Source organism: Lissotriton helveticus, chromosome 4_1 (genome assembly GCF_964261635.1).
Source record: "Lissotriton helveticus chromosome 4_1, aLisHel1.1, whole genome shotgun sequence".
In the NCBI taxonomy this organism is placed as follows: domain Eukaryota; kingdom Metazoa; phylum Chordata; class Amphibia; order Caudata; family Salamandridae; genus Lissotriton; species Lissotriton helveticus.
The window spans coordinates 969,542,933-969,570,465 of record NC_136063.1 but is presented as its reverse complement, the minus strand read 5'-3'; the positions used below and the strand labels follow the sequence as shown (position 1 = coordinate 969,570,465).

Below are 27,533 nucleotides of genomic sequence, written 5' to 3'. Positions count from 1 at the left end.
AAAAATGATCTCAATAAATTGCTATAAATAAGAGATTTAGTTACTTGGCGTTAGAACTTAGAACCATTAATAGATATTCCAGGCGCTTTAAGAATAGTAATTAATTCTATAATTATATCAAATGTATTCATCCAGTCCTTCAAGCAGCGTTTGATCCAAGGAGATAAACAGTCCAAAATGAGACACAAGAAAAATTAATCTTTTTCAAAGAATTAAACTTGGCCTGTACAGGGATCGAATCTGTGACCTTGGCGTTATTAGCACCACGCTCTAACCAACTGAGCTAAAAGGCCGATTTGCACATCTTCTGGAGGACCAGCACAGGAAGCAGTGCTAATGATAGTTCAACCGGGAGATTTGGAAAGCTTAATTTCAGCTGTTTAATATGAATTAACTTTCATATTATCAACATGAAGAAACTAATATGACTTCAAAAAAATTGCAATACAAAAGGGATTTCCATACTTAGTGTTAGAATTTTGAAACACTAAGGTTTTTTCCACGTGGTTTAGCAATAAATAAATATTCATCACCTATATTCAATTGATTCATCTAATCATTCTATCAGCTTCTGCGCAAAGGAAATATGGAGGTAAACATGATACAGAAGAAAATACATCTATTTTCAACATTAAAGGAGCATCAAGTATTGGCTTGGAGACTGATTGAAATTATGTCCTTTGCGTTTTTAACTTCATGCTCTAACAGACTAAACTAATAGGCTCACTAAATATATAGAATACTTTTGAAGAATTAGAAGATGATGAAATGCTACTGATTCCATCCAATCCTTCAAGCAGCGTGTGATTCAAGAAGATTAACAGTCCAAAATGAGACACAAGAAAAATTCATCTTTGTTCAAACAATTGAACTTGGCCTGTACAGGGATCGAACCTGTGACCTTGGCATTATTAGCACCACGCTCTAACCATCTGAGCTAACAGGCCATTTTGCACAACTACCTGGATGTCCAGCAAATGAAGAAGGGCAAATAATAGTTAACCCAGGAGATTTGGAAAACTTAATTTCAGCCGTTTACCATGAAGTTATTGTTATATATTATCAACATGAAGAAACTAATATGACTTAAAAAAAATACAATACAAAAGAGATTTTCATACTTAGTGTTAGAACTTAGAACCATTAACGTTTTTTTCATGTGGTTAAGCAATAAATAAATATTCATCACCTATATTGAATTGATTCATCTAATCATTTTATCAGCTTCTCCTCAAAGGAAATATAGAGATAAACATGATACAGTAGAAAATACATCTATTTTCAACATTAAAGGAGCATCAAGTATTGGTTTGGAGACTGATTGAAAGTATGTCCTTGTCGTTTTTAACTTCATGCTCTAACAGACTAAACTAATAGAGTCACTAAATATATAGCATACTATTGAAGATGAAGCAGATGATGAAGTCCTACTGATTGTTAATCCGGGATAGTTGGAAAGCTTATATTCAGCTGTTTACATTCATAGTATCTTTATATATTATCAACAAGACTAAACAAAAATGATATCAATAAATTGCTATAAATAAGAGATTTAGTTACTTGGCGTTAGAACTTAGAATCATTAATAGATATTCCAAGCGCTTTAAGAATAGTAATTAATTCTATAATTATATTAAATGTATTCATCCAGTCCTTCAAGCAGCGTTTGATCCAAGGAGATAAACAGTCCAAAATGAGACACAAGAAAAATTAATCTTTTTTCAAAGAATTAAACTTGGCCTGTACAGGGATCGAACCTGTGACCTTGGCGTTATTAGCACCACGCTCTAACCAACTGAGCTAAAAGGCCAATTTGCACATCTTCTGGAGGACCAGCACACGAAGCAGTGCTAATGATAGTTCAACCGGGAGATTTGGAAAGCTTAATTTCAGCTGTTTAATATGAATTAACTTTCATATTATCAACATGAAGAAACTAATATGACTTCAAAAAAATTGCAATACAAAAGAGATTTCCATACTTAGTGTTAGAATTTTGAACCAGTAACGTTTTTTCCACGTGGTTTAGCAATAAATAAATATTCATCACCTATATTCAATTGATTCATCTAATCATTCTATCAGCTTCTGCGCAAAGGAAATATGGATGTAAACATGATACAGAAGAAAATACATCTATTTTCAACATTAAAGGAGCTTCAAATATTGGCTAGGAGACTGATTGAAATTATGTCCTTTGCGTTTTTAACTTCATGCTCTAACAGACTAAACTAATAGGCTCACTAAATATATAGAATACTTTTGAAGAATTAGCAGATGATGAAATGCTACTGATTCCATCCAATCCTTCAAGCAGCGTGTGATTCAAGAAGATTAACAGTCCAAAATGAGACACAAGAAAAATTCATCTTTGTTCAAACAATTGAACTTGGCCTGTACAGGGATCGAACCTGTGACCTTGGCGTTATTAGCACCACGCTCTAACCATCTGAGCTAACAGGCCATTTTGCACAACTACCTGGAGGTCCAGCAAATGAAGAAGGGCAAATGATAGTTCACCCAGGAGATTTGGAAAACTTAATTTCAGCAGTTTACCATGAAGTTATTGTTATATATTATCAACATGAAGAAACTAATATGACTTAAAAAAAATACAATACAAAAGAGATTTTCATACTTAGTGTTAGAACTTAGAACCATTAACGTTTTTTTCATGTGGTTAAGCAATAAATAAATATTCATCACCTATATTGAATTGATTCATCTAATCATTTTATCAGCTTCTCCTCAAAGGAAATATAGAGATAAACATGATACAGTAGAAAATACATCTATTTTCAACATTAAAGGAGCATCAAGTATTGGCTTGGAGACTGATTGAAAGTATGTCCTTGTCGTTTTTAACTTCATGCTCTAACAGACTAAACTAATAGAGTCACTAAATATATAGCATACTATTGAAGATGAAGCAGATGATGAAGTCCTACTGATTGTTAATCCGGGATAGTTGGAAAGCTTATATTCAGCTATTTAAATTCATAGTATCTTTATATATTATCAACAAGACTAAACAAAAATGATCTCAATAAATTGCTATAAATAAGAGATTTAGTTACTTGGCGTTAGAACTTAGAACCATTAATAGATATTCCAGGCGCTTGAAGATTAGTAATTAATTCTATAATTATATCAAATGTATTCATCCAGTCCTTCAAGCAGCGTTTGATCCAAGGAGATAAACAGTCCAAAATGAGACACAAGAAAAATTAATCTTTTTCAAAGAATTAAACTTGGCCTGTACAGAGATCGAATCTGTGACCTTGGCGTTATTAGCACCACGCTCTAACCAACTGAGCAAAAAGGCCGATTTGCACATCTTCTGGAGGACCAGCACAGGAAGCAGTGCTAATGATAGTTCAACCGGGAGATTTGGAAAGCTTAATTTCAGCTGTTTAATATGAATTAACTTTCATATTATCAACATGAAGAAACTAATATGACTTCAAAAAAATTGCAATACAAAAGGGATATCCATACTTAGTGTTAGAATTTTGAACCACTAACGTTTTTTCCACGTGGTTTAGCAATAAATAAATATTCATCACCTATATTCAATTGATTCATCTAATCATTCTATCAGCTTCTGCGCAAAGGAAATATGGAGGTAAACATGATACAGAAGAAAATACATCTATTTTCAACATTAAAGGAGCATCAAGTATTGGCTTGGAGACTGATTGAAATTATGTCCTTTGCGTTTTTAACTTCATGCTCTAACAGACTAAACTAATAGGCTCACTAAATATATAGAATACTTTTGAAGAATTAGCAGATGATGAAATGCTACTGATTCCAGCCAATCCTTCAAGCAGCGTGTGATTCAAGAAGATTAACAGTCCAAAATGAGACACAAGAAAAATTCATCTTTGTTCAAACAATTGAACTTGGCCTGTACAGGGAACGAACCTGTGACCTTGGCGTTATTAGCACCACGCTCTAACCATCTGAGCTAACAGGCCATTTTGCACAACTACCTGGATGTCCAGCAAATGAAGAAGGGCAAATAATAGTTAACCCAGGAGATTTGGAAAACTTAATTTCAGCAGTTTACCATGAAGTTATTGTTATATATTATCAACATGAAGAAACTAATATGACTTAAAAAAAATACAATACAAAAGAGATTTTCATACTTAGTGATAGAACTTAGAACCATTAACGTTTTTTTCATGTGGTTAAGCAATAAATAAATATTCATCACCTATATTGAATTGATTCATCTAATCATTTTATCAGCTTCTCCTCAAAGGAAATATAGAGATAAACATGATACAGTAGAAAATACATCTATTTTCAACATTAAAGGAGCATCAAGTATTGGCTTGGAGACTGATTGAAAGTATGTCCTTGTCGTTTTTAACTTCATGCTCTAACAGACTAAACTAATAGAGTCACTAAATATATAGCATACTATTGAAGATGAAGCAGATGATGAAGTCCTACTGATTGTTAATCCGGGATAGTTGGAAAGCTTATATTCAGCTATTTACATTCATAGTATCTTTATATATTATCAACAAGACTAAACAAAAATGATCTCAATAAATTGCTATAAATAAGAGATTTAGTTACTTGGCGTTAGAACTTAGAACCATTAATAGATATTCCAGGCGCTTGAAGATTAGTAATTAATTCTATAATTATATCAAATGTATTTATCCAGTCCTTCAAGCAGCGTTTGATCCAAGGAGATAAACAGTCCAAAATGAGACACAAGAAAAATTAATCTTTTTCAAAGAATTAAACTTGGCCTGTACAGAGATCGAATCTGTGACCTTGGCGTTATTAGCACCACGCTCTAACCAACTGAGCAAAAAGGCCGATTTGCACATCTTCTGGAGGACCAGCACAGGAAGCAGTGCTAATGATAGTTCAACCGGGAGATTTGGAAAGCTTAATTTCAGCTGTTTAATATGAATTAACTTTCATATTATCAACATGAAGAAACTAATATGACTTCAAAAAAATTGCAATACAAAAGGGATATCCATACTTAGTGTTAGAATTTTGAACCACTAACGTTTTTTCCACGTGGTTTAGCAATAAATAAATATTCATCACCTATATTCAATTGATTCATCTAATCATTCTATCAGCTTCTGCGCAAAGGAAATATGGAGGTAAACATGATACAGAAGAAAATACATCTATTTTCAACATTAAAGGAGCATCAAGTATTGGCTTGGAGACTGATTGAAATTATGTCCTTTGCGTTTTTAACTTCATGCTCTAACAGACTAAACTAATAGGCTCACTAAATATATAGAATACTTTTGAAGAATTAGCAGATGATGAAATGCTACTGATTCCATCCAATCCTTCAAGCAGCGTGTGATTCAAGAAGATTAACAGTCCAAAATGAGACACAAGAAAAATTCATCTTTGTTCAAACAATTGAACTTGGCCTGTACAGGGATCGAACCTGTGACCTTGGCGTTATTAGCACCACGCTCTAACCATCTGAGCTAACAGGCCATTTTGCACAACTACCTGGATGTCCAGCAAATGAAGAAGGGCAAATAATAGTTAACCCAGGAGATTTGGAAAACTTAATTTCAGCAGTTTACCATGAAGTTATTGTTATATATTATCAACATGAAAAAACTAATATGACTTAAAAAAAATACAATACAAAAGAGATTTTCATACTTAGTGTTAGAACTTAGAACCATTAACGTTTTTTTCATGTGGTTAAGCAATAAATAAATATTCATCACCTATATTGAATTGATTCATCTAATCATTTTATCAGCTTCTCCTCAAAGGAAATATAGAGATAAACATGATACAGTAGAAAATACATCTATTTTCAACATTAAAGGAGCATCAAGTATTGGTTTGGAGACTGATTGAAAGTATGTCCTTGTCGTTTTTAACTTCATGCTCTAACAGACTAAACTAATAGAGTCACTAAATATATAGCATACTATTGAAGATGAAGCAGATGATGCAGTCCTACTGATTGTTAATCCGGGATAGTTGGAAAGCTTATATTCAGCTGTTTACATTCATAGTATCTTTATATATTATCAACAAGACTAAACAAAAATGATATCAATAAATTGCTATAAATAAGAGATTTAGTTACTTGGCGTTAGAACTTAGAATCATTAATAGATATTCCAAGCGCTTTAAGAATAGTAATTAATTCTATAATTATATTAAATGTATTCATCCAGTCCTTCAAGCAGCGTTTGATCCAAGGAGATAAACAGTCCAAAATGAGACACAAGAAAAATTAATCTTTTTTCAAAGAATTAAACTTGGCCTGTACAGGGATCGAACCTGTGACCTTGGCGTTATTAGCACCACGCTCTAACCAACTGAGCTAAAAGGCCAATTTGCACATCTTCTGGAGGACCAGCACACGAAGCAGTGCTAATGATAGTTCAACCGGGAGATTTGGAAAGCTTAATTTCAGCTGTTTAATATGAATTAACTTTCATATTATCAACATGAAGAAACTAATATGACTTCAAAAAAATTGCAATACAAAAGAGATTTCCATACTTAGTGTTAGAATTTTGAACCAGTAACGTTTTTTCCACGTGGTTTAGCAATAAATAAATATTCATCACCTATATTCAATTGATTCATCTAATCATTCTATCAGCTTCTGCGCAAAGGAAATATGGATGTAAACATGATACAGAAGAAAATACATCTATTTTCAACATTAAAGGAGCATCAAGTATTGGCTTGGAGACTGATTGAAAGTATGTCCTTGGCGTTTTTAACTTCATGCTCTAACAGACTAAACTAATAGAGTCACTAAATATATAGCATACTATTGAAGATGAAGCAGATGATGAAGTCCTACTGATTGTTAATCCGGGATAGTTGGAAAGCTTATATTCAGCTGTTTACATTCATAGTATCTTTATATATTATCAACAAGACTAAACAAAAATGATCTCAATAAATTGCAATAAATAAAAGATTTAGTTACTTGGCGTTAGAACTTAGAACCATTAATAGATATTCCAGGCGCCTTAAGAATAGTAATTAATTCTATAAATATATCAAATGTATTCATCCAATCCTTCAAGCAGTGTTTGATCCAAGGAGATAAACAGTCCAAAATGAGACACAAGAAATATTCATCTTTTTTCAAAGAATTAAACTTGGCCTGTACAGGGATCGAACCTGTGACCTTGGCGTTATTAGCACCATGCTCTAACCAACTGAGCTAACAGGCCAATTTGCACATCTTCTGGAGGACCAGCACAGGAAGCAGTGCTAATGATAGTTCAACCGGGAGATTTGGAAAGCTTAATTTCAGCTGTTTAACATGAATTAACTTTCATATTATCAACATGAAGAAACTAATATGACTTCAAAAAAATTGCAATACAAAAGAGATTTTCATACTTAGTGTTAGAATTTTGAACCAGTAACGTTTTTTCCACGTGGTTTAGCAATAAATAAATATTCATCACCTATATTCAATTGATTCATCTAATCATTCTATCAGCTTCTGCGCAAAGGAAATATGGAGGTAAACATGATACAGAAGAAAATACATCTATTTTCAACATTAAAGGAGCATCAAGTATTGGCTTGGAGACTGATTGAAATTATGTCCTTTGCGTTTTTAACTTCATGCTCTAACAGACTAAACTAATAGGCTCACTAAATATATAGAATACTTTTGAAGAATTTGCAGATGATGAAATGCTACTGATTCCATCCAATCCTTCAAGCAGCGTGTGATTCAAGGAGATAAACAGTCCAAAATGAGACACAAGAAAAATTCATCTTTGTTCAAACAATTAAACTTGGCCTGTACAGGGATCGAACCTGTGACCTTGGCGTTATTAGCACCACGCTCTAACCATCTGTGCTAACAGGCCATTTTGCACAGCTAGCTGGAGGTCCAGCATATGAAGAAGGGCAAATGATAGTTAACCCAGGAGATTTGGAAAGCTTAATTTCAGCAGTTTACCATGAAGTTATTGTTATATATTATCAACATGAAGAAACTAATATGACTTAAAAAAAATTACAATACAAAAGAGATTTACATACTTAGTGTTAGAACTTAGAACCATTAAAAAAATTCCATGTGGTTAAGCAATAAATAAATATTCATCACCTATATTGAATTGATTCATCTAATCATTTTATCAGCTTCTCCTCAAAGGAAATATAGAGATAAACATGATACAGTAGAAAATACATCTATTTTCAACATTAAAGGAGCATCAAGTATTGGTTTGGAGACTGATTGAAAGTATGTCCTTGTCGTTTTTAACTTCATGCTCTAACAGACTAAACTAATAGAGTCACTAAATATATAGCATACTATTGAAGATGAAGCAGATGATGAAGTCCTACTGATTGTTAATCCGGGATAGTTGGAAAGCTTATATTCAGCTGTTTACATTCATAGTATCTTTATATATTATCAACAAGACTAAACAAAAATGATCTCAATAAATTCCTATAAATAAGAGATTTAGTTACTTGGCGTTAGAACTTAGAATCATTAATAGATATTCCAAGCGCTTTAAGAATAGTAATTAATTCTATAATTATATTAAATGTATTCATCCAGTCCTTCAAGCAGCGTTTGATCCAAGGAGATAAACAGTCCAAAATGAGACACAAGAAAAATTAATCTTTTTTCAAAGAATTAAACTTGGCCTGTACAGGGATCGAACCTGTGACCTTGGCGTTATTAGCACCACGCTCTAACCAACTGAGCTAAAAGGCCAATTTGCACATCTTCTGGAGGACCAGCACACGAAGCAGTGCTAATGATAGTTCAACCGGGAGATTTGGAAAGCTTAATTTCAGCTGTTTAATATGAATTAACTTTCATATTATCAACATGAAGAAACTAATATGACTTCAAAAAAATTGCAATACAAAAGAGATTTCCACACTTAGTGTTAGAATTTTGAACCACTAACGTTTTTTCGAACGTGGTTTAGCAATAAATAAATATTCATCACCTATATTCAATTGATTAATCTAATCATTCTATCAGCTTCTGCACAAAGGAAATATAGAGGTAAACATGATACAGAGAAAATACATCTATTTTCAACATTAAAGGAGAATCAAGTATTGGCTTGGAGACTGATTGAAATTATGTCCTTTGCGTTTTTAACTTCATGCTCTAACAGACTAAACTAATAGGCTCACTAAATATATAGAATACTTTTGAAGAATTAGCAGATGATGAAATGCTACTGATTCCATCCAATCCTTCAAGCAGCGTGTGATTCAAGGAGATAAACAGTCCAAAATGAGACACTAGAAAAATTAATCTTTTTTCAAACAATTAAACTTGGCCTGTACAGGGATCGAACCTGTGACCTTGGTGTTATTAGCACCACGCTCTAACCATCTGAGCTAACAGGTCATTTTGCACAACTACCTGGAGGTCCAGCAAATGAAGAAGGGCAAATGATAGTTAACCCAGGAGATTTGGAAAGCTTAATTTCAGCAGTTTACCATGAAGTTATTGTTATATATTATCAACATGAAGAAACTAATATGACTTAAAAAAAATTACAATACAAAAGAGATTTTCATACTTAGTGTAAGAACTTAGAACCATTAATAGATATTCCAGGCGCTTTAAGAATAGTAATTAATTCTATAATTATATCAAATGTATTCATCCAATCCTTCAAGCAGCGTTTGATCCAAGGAGATAAACAGTCCAAAATGAGACACAAGAAAAATTAATCTTTTTTCAAAGAATTAAACTTGGCCTGTACAGGGATCGAACCTGTGACCTTGGCGTTATTAGTACCACGCTCTAACCAACTGAGCTAACAGGCCAATTTGCACATCGTCTGGAGGACCAGCACAGGAAGCAGTGCTAATGATAGTTCAACCGGGAGATTTGGAAAGCTTAATTTCAGCTGTTTAATATGAATTAACTTTCATATTATCAACATGAAGAAACTAATATGACTTCAAAAAAATTGAAATACAAAAGAGATTTCCATACTTAGTGTTAGAATTTTGAACCAGTAACGTTTTTTCCACGTGGTTTAGCAATAAATAAATATTCATCACCTATATTCAATTGATTCATCTAATCATTCTATCAGCTTCTGCGCAAAGGAAATATGGAGGTAAACATGATACAGAAGAAAATACATCTATTTTCAACATTAAAGGAGCTTCAAATATTGGCTTGGAGACTGATTGAAATTATGTCCTTTGCGTTTTTAACTTAATGCTCTAACTGACTAAACTAATAGGCTCACTAAATATATAGAATACTTTTGAAGAATTAGCAGATGATGAAATGCTACTGATTCCATCCAATCCTTCAAGCAGCGTGTGATTCAAGAAGATTAACAGTCCAAAATGAGACACAAGAAAAATTCATATTTGTTCAAACAATTGAACTTGGCCTGTACAGGGATCGAACTAGTGACCGTGGCGTTATTAGCACCACGCTCTAACCATCTGAGCTAACAGGTCATTTTGCACCACTACCTGGAGGTCCAGCAAATGAAGAAGGGCAAATGATAGTTAACCCAGGAGATTTGGAAAGCTTAATTTCAGCAGTTTACCATGAAGTTATTGTTATATATTATCAACATGAAGAAACTAATATGACTTAAAAAAAATTACAATACAAAAGAGATTTTCATACTTAGTGTTAGAACTTAGAACCATTAATGTTTTTTCCATGTGGTTAAGCAATAAATAAATATTCATCACCTATATTGAATTGATTCATCTAATCATTTTATCAGCTTCTCCTCAAAGGAAATATAGAGATAAACATGATACAGTAGAAAATACATCTATTTTCAACATTAAAGGAGCATCAAGTATTGGCTTGGAGACTGATTGAAAGTATGTCCTTGTCGTTTTTAACTTCATGCTCTAACAGACTAAACTAATAGAGTCACTAAATATATAGCATACTATTGAAGATGAAGCAGATGATGAAGTCCTACTGATTGTTAATCCGGGATAGTTGGAAAGCTTATATTCAGCTATTTACATTCATAGTATCTTTATATATTATCAACAAGACTAAACAAAAATGATCTCAATAAATTGCTATAAATAAGAGATTTAGTTACTTGGCGTTAGAACTTAGAACCATTAATAGATATTCCAGGCGCTTTAAGAATAGTAATTAATTCTATAATTATATCAAATGTATTCATTCAGTCCTTCAAGCAGCATTTGATCCAAGGAGATAAACAGTCCAAAATGAGACACAAGAAAAATTAATATTTTTCAAAGAATTAAACTTGGCCTGTACAGGGATCGAACCTGTGACCTTGGCGTTATTAGCACCACGCTCTAACCAACTGAGCTAAAAGGCCAATTTACACATCTTCTGGAGGACCAGCACAGGAAGCAGTGCTAATGATAGTTCAACCGGGAGATTTGGAAAGCTTAATTTCAGCTGTTTAATATGAATTAACTTTCATATTATCAACATGAAGAAACTAATATGACTTCAAAAAAATTGCAATACAAAAGAGATTTCCATACTTAGTGTTAGAATTTTGAACCAGTAACGTTTTTTCCACGTGGTTTAGCAATAAATAAATATTCATCACCTATATTCAATTGATTCATCTAATCATTCTATCAGCTTCTGCGCAAAGGAAATATGGATGTAAACATGATACAGAAGAAAATACATCTATTTTCAACATTAAAGGAGCTTGAAATATTGGCTAGGAGACTGATTGAAATTATGTCCTTTGCGTTTTTAACTTCATGCTCTAACAGACTAAACTAATAGGCTCACTAAATATATAGAATAATTTTGAAGAATTAGCAGCTGATGAAATGCTACTGATTCCATCCAATCCTTCAAGCAGCGTGTGATTCAAGAAGATTAACAGTCCAAAATGAGACACAAGAAAAATTCATCTTTGTTCAAACAATTGAACTTGGCCTGTACAGGGATCGAACCTGTGACCTTGGCGTTATTAGCACCACGCTCTAACCATCTGAGCTAACAGGCCATTTTGCACAACTACCTGGAGGTCCAGCAAATGAAGAAGGGCAAATGATAGTTAACCCAGGAGATTTGGAAAACTTAATTTCAGCAGTTTACCATGAAGTTATTGTTATATATTATCAACATGCAGAAACTAATATGACTTAAAAAAAAATACAATACAAAAGAGATTTTCATACTTAGTGTTAGAACTTAGAACCATTAACGTTTTTTTCATGTGGTTAAGCAATAAATAAATATTCATCACCTATATTGAATTGATTCATCTAATCATTTTATCAGCTACTCCTCAAAGGAAATATAGAGATAAACATGATACAGTAGAAAATACATCTATTTTCAACATTAAAGGAGCATCAAGTATTGGCTTGGAGACTGATTGAAAGTATGTCCTTGTCGTTTTTAACTTCATGCTCTAACAGACTAAACTAATAGAGTTACTAAATATATAGCATACTATTGAAGATGAAGCAGATGATGAAGTCCTACTGATTGTTAATCCGGGATAGTTGGAAAGCTTATATTCAGCTATTTACATTCATAGTATCTTTATATATTATCAACAAGACTAAATAAAAATGATCTCAATAAATTGCTATAAATAAGAGATTTAGTTACTTGGCGTTAGAACTTAGAACCATTAATAGATATTCCAGGCACTTTAAGAATAGTAATTAATTCTATAATTATATCAAATGTATTCATCCAGTCCTTCAAGCAGCGTTTGATCCAAGGAGATAAACAGTCCACAATGAGACACAAGAAAAATTAATCTTTTTCAAAGAATTAAACTTGGCCTGTACAGGGATCGAACCTGTGACCTTGGCGTTATTAGCACCACGCTCTAACCAACTGAGCTAAAAGGCCAATTTGCACATCTTCTGGAGGACCAGCACAGGAAGCAGTGCTAATGATAGTTCAACCGGGAGATTTGGAAAGCTTAATTTCAGCTGTTTAATATGAATTAACTTTCATATTATCAACATGAAGAAACTAATATGACTTCAAAAAAATTGCAATACAAAAGAGATTTCCATACTTAGTGTTAGAATTTTGAACCAGTAACGTTTTTTCCACGTGGTTTAGCAATAAATAAATATTCATCACCTATATTCAATTGATTCATCTAATCATTCTATCAGCTTCTGCGCAAAGGAAATATGGAGGTAAACATGATACAGAAGAAAATACATCTATTTTCAACATTAAAGGAGCATCAAGTATTGGCTTGGAGACTGATTGAAATTATGTCCTTTGCGTTTTTAACTTCATGCTCTAACAGACTAAACTAATAGGCTCACTAAATATATAGAATACTTTTGAAGAATTTGCAGATGATGAAATGCTACTGATTCCATCCAATCCTTCAAGCAGCGTGTGATTCAAGGAGATAAACAGTCCAAAATGAGACACAAGAAAAATTCATCTTTGTTCAAACAATTAAACTTGGCCTGTACAGGGATCAAACCTGTGACCTTGGCGTTATTAGCACCACGCTCTAACCATCTGAGCTAACAGGCCATTTTGCACAGCTAGCTAGAGGTCCAGCATATGAAGAAGGGCAAATGATAGTTAACCCAGGAGATTTGGAAAGCTTAATTTCAGCAGTTTACCATGAAGTTATTGTTATATATTATCAACATGAAGAAACTAATATGACTTAAAAAAATTACAATACAAAAGAGATTTACATACTTAGTGTTAGAACTTAGAACCATTAAAAAAATTTCCATGTGGTTAAGCAATAAATAAATATTCATCACCTATATTGAATTGATTCATCTAATCATTTTATCAGCTTCTCCTCAAAGGAAATATAGAGATAAACATGATACAGTAGAAAATACATCTATTTTCAACATTAAAGGAGCATCAAGTATTGGTTTGGAGACTGATTGAAAGTATGTCCTTGTCGTTTTTAACTTCATGCTCTAACAGACTAAACTAATAGAGTCACTAAATATATAGCATACTATTGAAGATGAAGCAGATGATGAAGTCCTACTGATTGTTAATCCGGGATAGTTGGAAAGCTTATATTCAGCTGTTTACATTCATAGTATCTTTATATATTATCAACAAGACTAAACAAAAATGATCTCAATAAATTGCTATAAATAAGAGATTTAGTTACTTGGCGTTAGAACTTAGAACCATTAATAGATATTCCAAGCGCTTTAAGAATAGTAATTAATTCTATAATTATATTAAATGTATTCATCCAGTCCTTCAAGCAGCGTTTGATCCAAGGAGATAAACAGTCCAAAATGAGACACAAGAAAAATTAATCTTTTTTCAAAGAATTAAACTTGGCCTGTACAGGGATCGAACCTGTGACCTTGGCGTTATTAGCACCACGCTCTAACCAACTGAGCTAAAAGGCCAATTTGCACATCTTCTGGAGGACCAGCACACGAAGCAGTGCTAATGATAGTTCAACCGGGAGATTTGGAAAGCTTAATTTCAGCTGTTTAATATGAATTAACTTTCATATTATCAACATGAAGAAACTAATATGACTTCAAAAAAATTGCAATACAAAAGAGATTTCCACACTTAGTGTTAGAATTTTGAACCACTAACGTTTTTTCCACGTGGTTTAGCAATAAATAAATATTCATCACCTATATTCAATTGATTCATCTAATCATTCTATCAGCTTCTGCGCAAAGGAAATATAGAGGTAAACATGATACAGAGAAAATACATCTATTTTCAACATTAAAGGAGAATCAAGTATTGGCTTGGAGACTGATTGAAATTATGTCCTTTGCGTTTTTAACTTCATGCTCTAACAGACTAAACTAATAGGCTCACTAAATATATAGAATACTTTTGAAGAATTAGCAGATGATGAAATGCTACTGATTCCATCCAATCCTTCAAGCAGCGTGTGATTCAAGGAGATAAACAGTCCAAAATGAGACACTAGAAAAATTATTCTTTTTAAAACAATTAAACTTGGCCTGTACAGGGATCGAACCTGTGACCTTGGCGTTATTAGCACCACGCTCTAACCATCTGAGCTAACAGGCCATTTTGCACAACTACCTGGAGGTCCAGCAAATGAAGAAGGGCAAATGATAGTTAACCCAGGAGATTTGGAAAGCTTAATTTCAGCAGTTTACCATGAAGTTATTGTTATATATTATCAACATGAAGAAACTAATATGACTTAAAAAAAATTACAATACAAAAGAGATTTTCATACTTAGTGTTAGAACTTAGAACCATTAACGTTTTTTCCATGTGGTTAAGCAATAAATAAATATTCATCACCTATATTGAATTGATTCATCTAATCATTTTATCAGCTTCTCCTCAAAGGAAATATGGAGATAAACATGATACAGTAGAAAATACATCTATTTTCAACATTAAAGGAGCATCAAGTATTGGCTTGGAGACTGATTGAAAGTATGTCCTTGGCGTTTTTAACTTCATGCTCTAACAGACTAAACTAATAGAGTCACTAAATATATAGCATACTACTGAAGATGAAGCAGATGATGAAGTCCTACTGATTGTTAATCCGGGATAGTAGGAAAGCTTATATTCAGCTGTTTACATTCATAGTATCTTTATATATTATCAACAAGACTAAACAAAAATGATCTCAATAAATTGCAATAAATAAGAGATTTAGTTACTGGGCGTTAGAACTTAGAACCATTAATAGATATTCCAGGCGCTTTAAGAATAGTAATTAATTCTATAATTATATCAAATGTATTCATCCAATCCTTCAAGCAGCGTTTGATCCAAGGAGATAAACAGTCCAAAATGAGACACTAGAAAAATTAATCTTTTTTCAAAGAATTAAACTTGGCCTGTACAGGGATAGAACCTGTGACCTTGGCGTTATTAGCACCACGCTCTAACCATCTGAGCTAACAGGCCATTTTGCACAGCTAGCTGGAGGTCCAGCATATGAAGAAGGGCAAATGATAGTTAACCCAGGAGATTTGGAAAGCTTAATTTCAGCAGTTTACCATGAAGTTATTGTTATATATTATCAACATGAAGAAACTAATATGACTTAAAAAAATTACAATACAAAAGAGATTTACATACTTAGTGTTAGAACTTAGAACCATTAAAAAAATTTCCATGTGGTTAAGCAATAAATAAATATTCATCACCTATATTGAATTGATTCATCTAATCATTTTATCAGCTTCTCATCAAAGGAAATATAGAGATAAACATGATACAGTAGAAAATACATCTATTTTCAACATTAAAGGAGCATCAAGTATTGGTTTGGAGACTGATTGAAAGTATGTCCTTGTCGTTTTTAACTTCATGCTCTAACAGACTAAACTAATAGAGTCACTAAATATATAGCATACTATTGAAGATGAAGCAGATGATGAAGTCCTACTGATTGTTAATCCGGGATAGTTGAAAAGCTTATATTCAGCTGTTTACATTCATAGTATCTTTATATATTATCAACAAGACTAAACAAAAATGATCTCAATAAATTCCTATAAATAAGAGATTTAGTTACTTGGCGTTAGAACTTAGAATCATTAATAGATATTCCAAGCGCTTTAAGAATAGTAATTAATTCTATAATTATATTAAATGTATTCATCCAGTCCTTCAAGCAGCGTTTGATCCAAGGAGATAAACAGTCCAAAATGAGACACAAGAAAAATTAATCTTTTTCAAAGAATTAAACTTGGCCTGTACAGGGATCAAACCTGTGACCTTGGCGTTATTAGCACCACGCTCTAACCAACTGAGCTAACAGGCCAATTTGCACATCTTCTGGAGGACCAGCACAGGAAGCAGTGCTAATGATAGTTTAACCGGGAGATTTGGAAAGCTTAATTTCAGCTGTTTAATATGAATTAACTTTCATATTATCAACATGAAGAAACTAATATGACTTCAAAAAAATTGCAATACAAAAGGGATTTCCATACTTAGTGTAAGAATTTTGAACCACTAACGTTTTTTCCACGTGGTTTAGCAATAAATAAATATTCATCACCTATATTTAATTGATTCATCTAATCATTCTATCAGCTTCTGCGCAAAGGAAATATAGAGGTAAACATGATACAGAAGAAAATACATCTATTTTCAACATTAAAGGAGAATCAAGTATTGGCTTGGAGACTGATTGAAATTATGTCCTTTGCGTTTTTAACTTCATGCTCTAACAGACTAAACTAATAGGCTCACTAAATATATAGAATACTTTTGAAGAATTAGCAGATGATGAAATGCTACTGATTCCATCCAATCCTTCAAGCAGCGTGTGATTCAAGGAGATAAACAGTCCAAAATGAGACACTAGAAAAATTAATCTTTTTTCAAACAATTAAACTTGGCCTGTACAGGAATCGAACCTGTGACCTTGGCGTTATTAGCACCACGCTCTAACCATCTGAGCTAACAGGCCATTTTGCACATCTACCTGGAGGTCAGGCAAATGAAGAAGGGCAAATGATAGTTAACCCAGGAGATTTGGAAAGCTTAATTTCAGAGGTTTACCATGAAGTTATTGTTATATATTATCAACATGAAGAAACTAATATGACTTAAAAAAAACTTACAATACAAAAGAGATTTTCATACTTTGTGTTAGAACTTAGAACATTAACGTTTTTTCCATGTGGTTAAGCAATAAATAAATATTCATCACCTATATTGAATTGATTCATCTAATCATTTTATCAGCTTCTCCTCAAAGGAAATATAGAGATAAACATGATACAGTAGAAAATACATCTGTTTTCAACATTAAAGGAGCATCAAGTATTGGCTTGGAGACTGATTGAAAGTATGTCCTTGGCATTTTCAACTTCATGCTCTAACAGACTAAACTAATAGAGTCACTAAATATATAGCATACTACTGAAGATGAAGCAGATGATGAAGTCCTACTGATTGTTAATCCGGGATCGTTGGAAAGCTTATATTCAGCTGTTTACATTCATAGTATCTTTATATATTATCAACAAGACTAAACAAAAATGATCTCACTAAATTGCAATAAATAAGAGATTTAGTTACTTGGCGTTAAAACCTAGAACCATTAATAGATATTCCAGGCGCTTTAAGAATAGTAATTAATTCTATAATTATATCAAATGTATTCATCCAATCCTTCAAGCAGCGTTTGATCCAAGGAGATAAACAGTCCAAAATGAGACACTAGAAAAATTAATCTTTTTTCAAAGAATTAAACTTGGCCTGTACAGGGATCGAACCTGTGACCTTGGCGTTATTAGCACCACGCTCTAACCATCTGAGCTAACAGGCCATTTTGCACAGCTAGCTGGAGGTCCAGCATATGAAGAAGGGCAAATGATAGTTAACCCAGGAGATTTGGAAAGCTTAATTTCAGCAGTTTACCATGAAGTTATTGTTATATATTATCAACATGAAGAAACTAATATGACTTAAAAAAAATTACAATACAAAAGAGATTTACATACTTAGTGTTAGAACTTAGAACCATTAAAAAAGTTTCCATGTGGTTAAGCAATAAATAAATATTCATCACCTATATTGAATTGATTCATCTAATCATTTTATCAGCTTCTCCTCAAAGGAAATATAGAGATAAACATGATACAGTAGAAAATACATCTATTTTCAACATTAAAGGAGCATCAAGTATTGGTTTGGAGACTGATTGAAAGTATGTCCTTGTCGTTTTTAACTTCATGCTCTAACAGACTAAACTAATAGAGTCACTAAATATATAGCATACTATTGAAGATGAAGCAGATGATGAAGTCCTACTGATTGTTAATCCGAGATAGTTGGAAAGCTTATATTCAGCTGTTTACATTCATAGTATCTTTATATATTATCAACAAGACTAAACAAAAATGATCTCAATAAATTCCTATAAATAAGAGATTTAGTTACTTGGCGTTAGAACTTAGAATCATTAATAGATATTCCAAGCGCTTTAAGAATAGTAATTAATTCTATAAATATATTAAATGTATTCATCCAGTCCTTCAAGCAGCGTTTGATCCAAGGAGATAAACAGTCCAAAATGAGACACAAGAAAAATTAATCTTTTTTCAAAGAATTAAACTTGGCCTGTACAGGGATCGAACCTGTGACCTTGGCGTTATTAGCACCACGCTCTAACCAACTGAGCTAAAAGGCCAATTTGCACATCTTCTGGAGGACCAGCACACGAAGCAGTGCTAATGATAGTTCAACCGGGAGATTTGGAAAGCTTAATTTCAGCTGTTTAATATGAATTAACTTTCATATTATCAACATGAAGAAACTAATATGACTTCAAAAAAATTGCAATACAAAAGAGATTTCCACACTTAGTGTTAGAATTTTGAACCACTAATGTTTTTTCCACGTGGTTTAGCAATAAATAAATATTCATCACCTATATTCAATTGATTCATCTAATCATTCTATCAGCTTCTGCGCAAAGGAAATATAGAGGTAAACATGATACAGAGAAAATACATCTATTTTCAACATTAAAGGAGAATCAAGTATTGGCTTGGAGACTGATTGAAATTATGTCCTTTGCGTTTTTAACTTCATGCTCTAACAGACTAAACTAATAGGCTCACTAAATATATAGAATACTTTTGAAGAATTAGCAGATGATGAAATGCTACTGATTCCATCCAATCCTTCAAGCAGCGTGTGATTCAAGGAGATAAACAGTCCAAAATGAGACACAAGAAAAATTAATCTTTTTTCAAAGAATTAAACTTGGCCTGTACAGGGATCGAACCTGTGACCTTGGCGTTATTAGTACCACGCTCTAACCAACTGAGCTAACAGGCCAATTTGCACATCGTCTGGAGGACCAGCACAGGAAGCAGTGCTAATGATAGTTCAACCGGGAGATTTGGAAAGCTTAATTTCAGCTGTTTAATATGAATTAACTTTCATATTATCAACATGAAGAAACTAATATGACTTCAAAAAAATTGCAATACAAAAGAGATTTCCATACTTAGTGTTAGAATTTTGAACCAGTAACGTTTTTTCCACGTGGTTTAGCAATAAATAAATATTCATCACCTATATTCAATTGATTCATCTAATCATTCTATCAGCTTCTGCGCAAAGGAAATATGGAGGTAAACATGATACAGAAGAAAATACATCTATTTTCAACATTAAAGGAGCTTCAAATATTGGCTTGGAGACTGATTGAAATTATGTCCTTTGCGTTTTTAACTTAATGCTCTAACAGACTAAACTAATAGGCTCACTAAATATATAGAATACTTTTGAAGAATTAGCAGGTGATGAAATGCTACTGATTCCATCCAATCCTTCAAGCAGCGTGTGATTCAAGAAGATTAACAGTCCAAAATGAGACACAAGAAAAATTCATATTTGTTCAAACAATTGAACTTGGCCTGTACAGGGATCGAACTAGTGACCGTGGCGTTATTAGCACCACGCTCTAACCATCTGAGCTAACAGGTCATTTTGCACCACTACCTGGAGGTCCAGCAAATGAAGAAGGGCAAATGATAGTTAACCCAGGAGATTTGGAAAGCTTAATTTCAGCAGTTTACCATGAAGTTATTGTTATATATTATCAACATGAAGAAACTAATATGACTTAAAAAAAATTACAATACAAAAGAGATTTTCATACTTAGTGTTAGAACTTAGAACCATTAACGTTTTTCCATGTGGTTAAGCAATAAATAAATATTCATCACCTATATTGAATTGATTCATCTAATCATTTTATCAGCTTCTCCTCAAAGGAAATATAGAGATAAACATGATACAGTAGAAAATACATCTATTTTCAACATTAAAGGAGCATCAAGTATTGGCTTGGAGACTGATTGAAAGTATGTCCTTGTGGTTTTTAACTTCATGCTCTAACAGACTAAACTAATAGAGTCACTAAATATATAGCATACTATTGAAGATGAAGCAGATGATGAAGTCCTACTGATTGTTAATCCGGGATAGTTGGAAAGCTTATATTCAGCTATTTACATTCATAGTATCTTTATATATTATCAACAAGACTAAACAAAAATGATCTCAATAAATTGCTATAAATAAGAGATTTAGTTACTTGGCGTTAGAACTTAGAACCATTAATAGATATTCCAGGCGCTTTAAGAATAGTAATTAATTCTATAATTATATCAAATGTATTCATCCAGTCCTTCAAGCAGCGTTTGATCCAAGGAGATAAACAGTCCAAAATGAGACACAAGAAAAATTAATCTTTTTCAAAGAATTAAACTTGGCCTGTACAGGGATCGAACCTGTGACCTTGGCGTGATTAGCACCACGCTCTAACCAACTGAGCTAAAAGGCCAATTTGCACATCTTCTGGAGGACCAGCACAGGAAGTAGTGCTAATGATAGTTCAACCGGGAGATTTGGAAAGCTTAATTTCAGCTGTTTAATATGAATTAACTTTCATATTATCAACATGAAGAAACTAATATGACTTCAAAAAAATTGCAATACAAAAGGGATTTCCATACTTAGTGTTAGAATTTTGAACCACTAACGTTTTTTCCACGTGGTTTAGCAATAAATAAATATTCATCACCTATATTCAATTGATTCATCTAATCATTCTATCAGCTTCTGCGCAAAGGAAATATGGAGGTAAACATGATACAGAAGAAAATACATCTATTTTCAACATTAAAGGAGCATCAAGTATTGGCTTGGAGACTGATTGAAATTATGTCCTTTGCGTTTTTAACTTCATGCTCTAACAGACTAAACTAATAGGCTCACTAAATATATAGAATACTTTTGAAGAATTAGCAGATGATGAAATGCTACTGATTCCATCCAGTCCTTCAAGCAGCGTGTGATTCAAGGAGATAAACAATCCAAAATGAGACACAAGAAAAATTCATCTTTGTTCAAACAATTAAACTTGGCCTGTACAGGGATCAAACCTGTGACCTTGGCGTTATTAGCACCACGCTCCAACCATCTGAGCTAACAGGCCATTTTGCACAGCTAGCTGGAGGTCCAGCATATGAAGAAGGGCAAATGATAGTTAACCCAGGAGATTTGGTAAGCTTAATTTCAGCAGTTTACCATGAAGTTATTGTTATATATTATCAACATGAAGAGACTAATATGACTTAAAAAAAATTACAATACAAAAGAGATTTACATACTTAGTGTTAGTACTTAGAACCATTAACGTTTTTTCCATGTGGTTAAGCAATAAATAAATATTCATCACCTATATTGATTTGATTCATCTAATCATTTTATCAGCTTCTCCTCAAAGGAAATATAGAGATAAACATGATACAGGAGAAAATACATCTATTTTCAACATTAAAGGAGCATCAAGTATTGGCTTGGAGACTGATTGAAAGTATGTCCTTGGCGTTTTTAACTTCATGCTCTAACAGACTAAACTAATCGAGTCACTAAATATATAGCATACTATTGAAGATGAAGCAGATGATGAAGTCCTACTGATTGTTAATCCGGGATAGTTGGAAAGCTTATATTCAGCTGTTTACATTCATAGTATCTTTATATATTATCAACAAGTCTAAACAAAAATGATCTCAATAAATTGCTATAAATAAGAGATTTAGTTACTTGGCGTTAGAACTTAGAACCATTAATAGATATTCCAAGCGCTTTAAGAATAGTATTAATTCTATAATTATATTAAATGTATTCATCCAGTCCTTCAAGCAGCGTTTGATCCAAGGAGATAAACAGTCCAAAATGAGACACAAGAAAAATTCATCTTTTTTCAAAGAATTAAACTTGGCCTGTACAGGGATCGAACCTGTGACCTTGGCGTTATTAGCACCACGCTCTAACCAAGTGAGCTATCAGGCCAATTTGCACATCTTCTGGAGGACCAGCACAGGAAGCAGTGCTAATGATAGTTCAACCGGGAGATTTGGAAAGCTTAATTTCAGCTGTTTAATATGAATTAACTTTCATATTATCAACATGAAGAAACTAATATGACTTCAAAAAAATTGCAATACAAAAGAGATTTCCATACTTAGTGTTAGAATTTTGAACCAGTAACGTTTTTTCCACGTGGTTTAGCAATAAATAAATATTCATCACCTATATTCAATTGATTCATCTAATCATTCTATCAGCTTCTGCGCAAAGGAAATATGGATGTAAACATGATACAGAAGAAAATACATCTATTTTCAACATTAAAGGAGCTTGAAATATTGGCTAGGAGACTGATTGAAATTATGTCCTTTGCGTTTTTAACTTCATGCTCTAACAGACTAAACTAATAGGCTCACTAAATATATAGAATACTTTTGAAGAATTAGCAGCTGATGAAATGCTACTGATTCCATCCAATCCTCAAGCAGCGTGTGATTCAAGAAGATTAACAGTCCAAAATGAGACACAAGAAAAATTCATCTTTGTTCAAACAATTGAACTTGGCCTGTACAGGGATCGAACCTGTGACCTTGGCGTTATTAGCACCACGCTCTAACCATCTGAGCTAACAGGCCATTTTGCACAGCTAGCTAGAGGTCCAGCATATGAAGAAGGGCAAATGATAGTTAACCCAGGAGATTTGGAAAGCTTAATTTCAGCAGTTTACCATGAAGTTATTGTTATATATTATCAACATGAAGAAACTAATATGACTTAAAAAATTACAATACAAAAGAGATTTACATACTTAGTGTTAGAACTTAGAACCATTAAAATTTTTTCCATGTGGTTAAGCAATAAATAAATATTCATCACCTATATTGAATTGATTCATCTAATCATTTTATCAGCTTCTCCTCAAAGGAAATATAGAGATAAACATGATACAGTAGAAAATACATCTATTTTCAACATTAAAGGAGCATCAAGTATTGGTTTGGAGACTGATTGAAAGTATGTCCTTGTCGTTTTTAACTTCATGCTCTAACAGACTAAACTAATAGAGTCACTAAATATATAGCATACTATTGAAGATGAAGCAGATGATGAAGTCCTACTGATTGTTAATCCGGGATAGTTGGAAAGCTTATATTCAGCTGTGTACATTCATAGTATCTTTATATATTATCAACAAGACTAAACAAAAATGATCTCAATAAATTGCTATAAATAAGAGATTTAGTTACTTGGCGTTAGAACTTAGAACCATTAATAGATATTCCAAGCGCTTTAAGAATAGTAATTAATTCTATAATTATATTAAATGTATTCATCCAATCCTTCAAGCAGCGTTTGATCCAAGGAGATAAACAGTCCAAAATGAGACACAAGAAAAATTCATCTTTTTTCAAAGAATTAAACTTGGCCTGTACAGGGATCGAACCTGTGACCTTGGCGTTATTAGCACCACGCTCTAACCAACTGAGCTAACAGGCCAATTTGCACATCTTCTGGAGGACCAGCACAGGAAGCAGTGCTAATGATAGTTCAACCGGGAGATTTGGAAAGCTTAATTTCAGCTGTTTAATATGAATTACCTTTCATATTATCAACATGAAGAAACTAATATGACTTCAAAAAAATTGCAATACAAAAGAGATTTCCATACTTAGTGTTAGAATTTTGAACCAGTAACGTTTTTTCCACGTGGTTTAGCAATAAATAAATATTCATCACCTATATTCAATTGATTCATCTAATCATTCTATCAGCTTCTGCGCAAAGGAAATATGGAGGTAAACATGATACGGAAGAAAATACATCTATTTTCAACATTAAAGGAGCATCAAGTATTGGCTTGGAGACTGATTGAAATTATGTCCTTTGCGTTTTTAACTTCATGCTCTAACAGACTAAACTAATAGGCTCACTAAATATATAGAATACTTTTGAAGAATTTGCAGATGATGAAATGCTACTGATTCCATCCAATCCTTCAAGCAGCGTGTGATTCAAGGAGATAAACAGTCCAAAATGAGACACTAGAAAAATGTATCTTTTTTAAAACAATTAAACTTGGCCTGTACAGGGATCGAACCTGTGACCTTGGCGTTATTAGCACCACGCTCTAACCATCTGAGCTAACAGGCCATTTTGCACAGCTAGCTAGAGGTCCAGCATATGAAGAAGGGCAAATGATAGTTAACCCAGGAGATTTGGAAAGCTTAATTTCAGCAGTTTACCATGAAGTTATTGTTATATATTATCAACATGAAGAAACTAATATGACTTAAAAAATTACAATACAAAAGAGATTTACATACTTAGTGTTAGAACTTAGAACCATTAAAAAATTTTCCATGTGGTTAAGCAATAAATAAATATTCATCACCTATATTGAATTGATTCATCTAATCATTTTATCAGCTTCTCCTCAAAGGAAATATAGAGATAAACATGATACAGTAGAAAATACATCTATTTTCAATATTAAAGGAGCATCAAGTATTGGTTTGGAGACTGATTGAAAGTATGGCCTTGTCGTTTTTAACTTCATGCTCTAACAGACTAAACTAATAGAGTCACTAAATATATAGCATACTATTGAAGATGAAGCAGATGATGAAGTCCTACTGATTGTTAATCCGGGATAGTTGGAAAGCTTATATTCAGCTGTGTACATTCATAGTATCTTTATATATTATCAACAAGACTAAACAAAAATGATCTCAATAAATTGCTATAAATAAGAGATTTAGTTACTTGGCGTTAGAACTTAGAACCATTAATAGATATTCCAAGCGCTTTAAGAATAGTAATTAATTCTATAATTATATTAAATGTATTCATCCAGTCCTTCAAGCAGCGTTTGATCCAAGGAGATAAACAGTCCAAAATGAGACACAAGAAAAATTAATCTTTTTTCAAAGAATTAAACTTGGCCTGTACAGGGATCGAACCTGTGACCTTGGCGTTATTAGCACCACGCTCTAACCAACTGAGCTAAAAGGCCAATTTGCACATCTTCTGGAGGACCAGCACACGAAGCAGTGCTAATGATAGTTCAACCGGGAGATTTGGAAAGCTTAATTTCAGCTGTTTAATATGAATTAACTTTCATATTATCAACATGAAGAAACTAATATGACTTCAAAAAAATTGCAATACAAAAGAGATTTCCATACTTAGTGTTAGAATTTTGAACCACTAACGTTTTTTCCACGTGGTTTAGCAATAAATAAATATTCATCACCTACATTCAATTGATTCATCTAATCATTCTATCAGCTTCTGCGCAAAGGAAATATAGAGGTAAACATGATACAGAGAAAATACATCTATTTTCAACATTAAAGGAGAATCAAGTATTGGCTTGGAGACTGATTGAAATTATGTCCTTTGCGTTTTTAACTTCATGCTCTAACAGACTAACTAATAGGCTCACTAAATATATAGAATACTTTTGAAGAATTAGCAGATGATGAAATGCTACTGATTCCATCCAATCCTTCAAGCAGCGTGTGATTCAAGGAGATAAACAGTCCAAAATGAGACACTAGAAAAATGTATCTTTTTTAAAACAATTAAACTTGGCCTGTACAGGGATCGAACCTGTGACCTTGGCGTTATTAGCACCACGCTCTAACCATCTGAGCTAACAGGCCATTTTGCACAACTACCTGGAGGTCCAGCAAATGAAGAAGGGCAAATGATAGTTAACCCAGGAGATTTGGAAAGCTTAATTTCAGCAGTTTACCATGAAGTTATTGTTATATATTATCAACATGAAGAAACTAATATGACTTAAAAAAAATTACAATACAAAAGAGATTTTCATACTTAGTGTTAGAACTTAGAACCATTAACGTTTTTTCCATGTGGTTAAGCAATAAATAAATATTCATCACCTATATTGAATTGATTCATCTAATCATTTTATCAGCTTCTCCTCAAAGGAAATATAGAGATAAACATGATACAGTAGAAAATACATCTATTTTCAACATTAAAGGAGCATCAAGTATTGGCTTGGAGACTGATTGAAAGTATGTCCTTGTCGTTTTTAACTTCATGCTCTAACAGACTAAACTAATAGAGTCACTAAATATATAGCATACTATTGAAGATGAAGCAGATGATGAAGTCCTACTGATTGTTAATCCGGGATAGTTGGAAAGCTTATATACAGCTATTTACATTCATAGTATCTTTATATATTATCAACAAGACTAAACAAAAATGATCTCAATAAATTGCTATAAATAAGAGATTTAGTTACTTGGCGTTAGAACTTAGAACCATTAATAGATATTCCAGGCGCTTTAAGAATAGTAATTAATTCTATAATTATATCAAATGTATTCATCCAGTCCTTCAAGCAGCGTTTGATCCAAGGAGATAAACAGTCCAAAATGAGACACAAGAAAAATTAATCTTTTTCAAAGAATTAAACTTGGCCTGTACAGGGATCGAACCTGTGACCTTGGCGTTATTAACACCACGCTCTAACCAACTGAGCTAACAGGCCAATTTGCACATCTTCTGGAGGACCAGCACAGGAAGCAGTGCTAATGATAGTTTAACCGGGAGATTTGGAAAGCTTAATTTCAGCTGTTTAATATGAATTAACTTTCATATTATCAACATGAAGAAACTAATATGACTTCAAAAAAATTGCAATACAAAAGAGATTTCCATACTT

General features: G+C 32.9%; 23 non-coding genes across 23 annotated transcripts; all 23 read right to left on the bottom strand.

Moving 5' to 3' along the window:
- Positions 1-1,736: 1,736 nt before the first annotated feature.
- Positions 1,737-1,810, bottom strand: TRNAI-AAU (transfer RNA isoleucine (anticodon AAU)). Its single transcript has one exon. It is a non-coding gene; the product is annotated as a tRNA-Ile (tRNA).
- Positions 1,811-2,390: 580 nt separating this feature from the next.
- TRNAI-AAU (transfer RNA isoleucine (anticodon AAU)) lies at positions 2,391-2,464 on the bottom strand. Its single transcript has one exon. It is a non-coding gene; the product is annotated as a tRNA-Ile (tRNA).
- A 2,958-nt stretch (positions 2,465-5,422) lies between these two features.
- TRNAI-AAU (transfer RNA isoleucine (anticodon AAU)) lies at positions 5,423-5,496 on the bottom strand. The gene has a single exon. It is a non-coding gene; the product is annotated as a tRNA-Ile (tRNA).
- A 789-nt stretch (positions 5,497-6,285) lies between these two features.
- TRNAI-AAU (transfer RNA isoleucine (anticodon AAU)) lies at positions 6,286-6,359 on the bottom strand. Its single transcript has one exon. It is a non-coding gene; the product is annotated as a tRNA-Ile (tRNA).
- Positions 6,360-7,146: 787 nt separating this feature from the next.
- TRNAI-AAU (transfer RNA isoleucine (anticodon AAU)) lies at positions 7,147-7,220 on the bottom strand. The gene has a single exon. It is a non-coding gene; the product is annotated as a tRNA-Ile (tRNA).
- A 1,443-nt stretch (positions 7,221-8,663) lies between these two features.
- Positions 8,664-8,737, bottom strand: TRNAI-AAU (transfer RNA isoleucine (anticodon AAU)). The gene has a single exon. It is a non-coding gene; the product is annotated as a tRNA-Ile (tRNA).
- A 1,005-nt stretch (positions 8,738-9,742) lies between these two features.
- On the bottom strand, positions 9,743-9,816 carry TRNAI-AAU (transfer RNA isoleucine (anticodon AAU)). Its single transcript has one exon. It is a non-coding gene; the product is annotated as a tRNA-Ile (tRNA).
- Positions 9,817-11,259: 1,443 nt separating this feature from the next.
- TRNAI-AAU (transfer RNA isoleucine (anticodon AAU)) lies at positions 11,260-11,333 on the bottom strand. Its single transcript has one exon. It is a non-coding gene; the product is annotated as a tRNA-Ile (tRNA).
- Positions 11,334-11,913: 580 nt separating this feature from the next.
- On the bottom strand, positions 11,914-11,987 carry TRNAI-AAU (transfer RNA isoleucine (anticodon AAU)). Its single transcript has one exon. It is a non-coding gene; the product is annotated as a tRNA-Ile (tRNA).
- A 789-nt stretch (positions 11,988-12,776) lies between these two features.
- TRNAI-AAU (transfer RNA isoleucine (anticodon AAU)) lies at positions 12,777-12,850 on the bottom strand. Its single transcript has one exon. It is a non-coding gene; the product is annotated as a tRNA-Ile (tRNA).
- A 1,443-nt stretch (positions 12,851-14,293) lies between these two features.
- TRNAI-AAU (transfer RNA isoleucine (anticodon AAU)) lies at positions 14,294-14,367 on the bottom strand. Its single transcript has one exon. It is a non-coding gene; the product is annotated as a tRNA-Ile (tRNA).
- A 578-nt stretch (positions 14,368-14,945) lies between these two features.
- Positions 14,946-15,019, bottom strand: TRNAI-AAU (transfer RNA isoleucine (anticodon AAU)). The gene has a single exon. It is a non-coding gene; the product is annotated as a tRNA-Ile (tRNA).
- A 1,652-nt stretch (positions 15,020-16,671) lies between these two features.
- On the bottom strand, positions 16,672-16,745 carry TRNAI-AAU (transfer RNA isoleucine (anticodon AAU)). The gene has a single exon. It is a non-coding gene; the product is annotated as a tRNA-Ile (tRNA).
- A 580-nt stretch (positions 16,746-17,325) lies between these two features.
- TRNAI-AAU (transfer RNA isoleucine (anticodon AAU)) lies at positions 17,326-17,399 on the bottom strand. Its single transcript has one exon. It is a non-coding gene; the product is annotated as a tRNA-Ile (tRNA).
- A 790-nt stretch (positions 17,400-18,189) lies between these two features.
- On the bottom strand, positions 18,190-18,263 carry TRNAI-AAU (transfer RNA isoleucine (anticodon AAU)). The gene has a single exon. It is a non-coding gene; the product is annotated as a tRNA-Ile (tRNA).
- Positions 18,264-19,053: 790 nt separating this feature from the next.
- On the bottom strand, positions 19,054-19,127 carry TRNAI-AAU (transfer RNA isoleucine (anticodon AAU)). The gene has a single exon. It is a non-coding gene; the product is annotated as a tRNA-Ile (tRNA).
- Positions 19,128-19,706: 579 nt separating this feature from the next.
- Positions 19,707-19,780, bottom strand: TRNAI-AAU (transfer RNA isoleucine (anticodon AAU)). The gene has a single exon. It is a non-coding gene; the product is annotated as a tRNA-Ile (tRNA).
- Positions 19,781-23,392: 3,612 nt separating this feature from the next.
- On the bottom strand, positions 23,393-23,466 carry TRNAI-AAU (transfer RNA isoleucine (anticodon AAU)). Its single transcript has one exon. It is a non-coding gene; the product is annotated as a tRNA-Ile (tRNA).
- Positions 23,467-24,254: 788 nt separating this feature from the next.
- Positions 24,255-24,328, bottom strand: TRNAI-AAU (transfer RNA isoleucine (anticodon AAU)). Its single transcript has one exon. It is a non-coding gene; the product is annotated as a tRNA-Ile (tRNA).
- Positions 24,329-24,908: 580 nt separating this feature from the next.
- On the bottom strand, positions 24,909-24,982 carry TRNAI-AAU (transfer RNA isoleucine (anticodon AAU)). The gene has a single exon. It is a non-coding gene; the product is annotated as a tRNA-Ile (tRNA).
- Positions 24,983-25,770: 788 nt separating this feature from the next.
- On the bottom strand, positions 25,771-25,844 carry TRNAI-AAU (transfer RNA isoleucine (anticodon AAU)). Its single transcript has one exon. It is a non-coding gene; the product is annotated as a tRNA-Ile (tRNA).
- A 578-nt stretch (positions 25,845-26,422) lies between these two features.
- Positions 26,423-26,496, bottom strand: TRNAI-AAU (transfer RNA isoleucine (anticodon AAU)). The gene has a single exon. It is a non-coding gene; the product is annotated as a tRNA-Ile (tRNA).
- A 789-nt stretch (positions 26,497-27,285) lies between these two features.
- Positions 27,286-27,359, bottom strand: TRNAI-AAU (transfer RNA isoleucine (anticodon AAU)). The gene has a single exon. It is a non-coding gene; the product is annotated as a tRNA-Ile (tRNA).
- Positions 27,360-27,533: the final 174 nt, after the last annotated feature.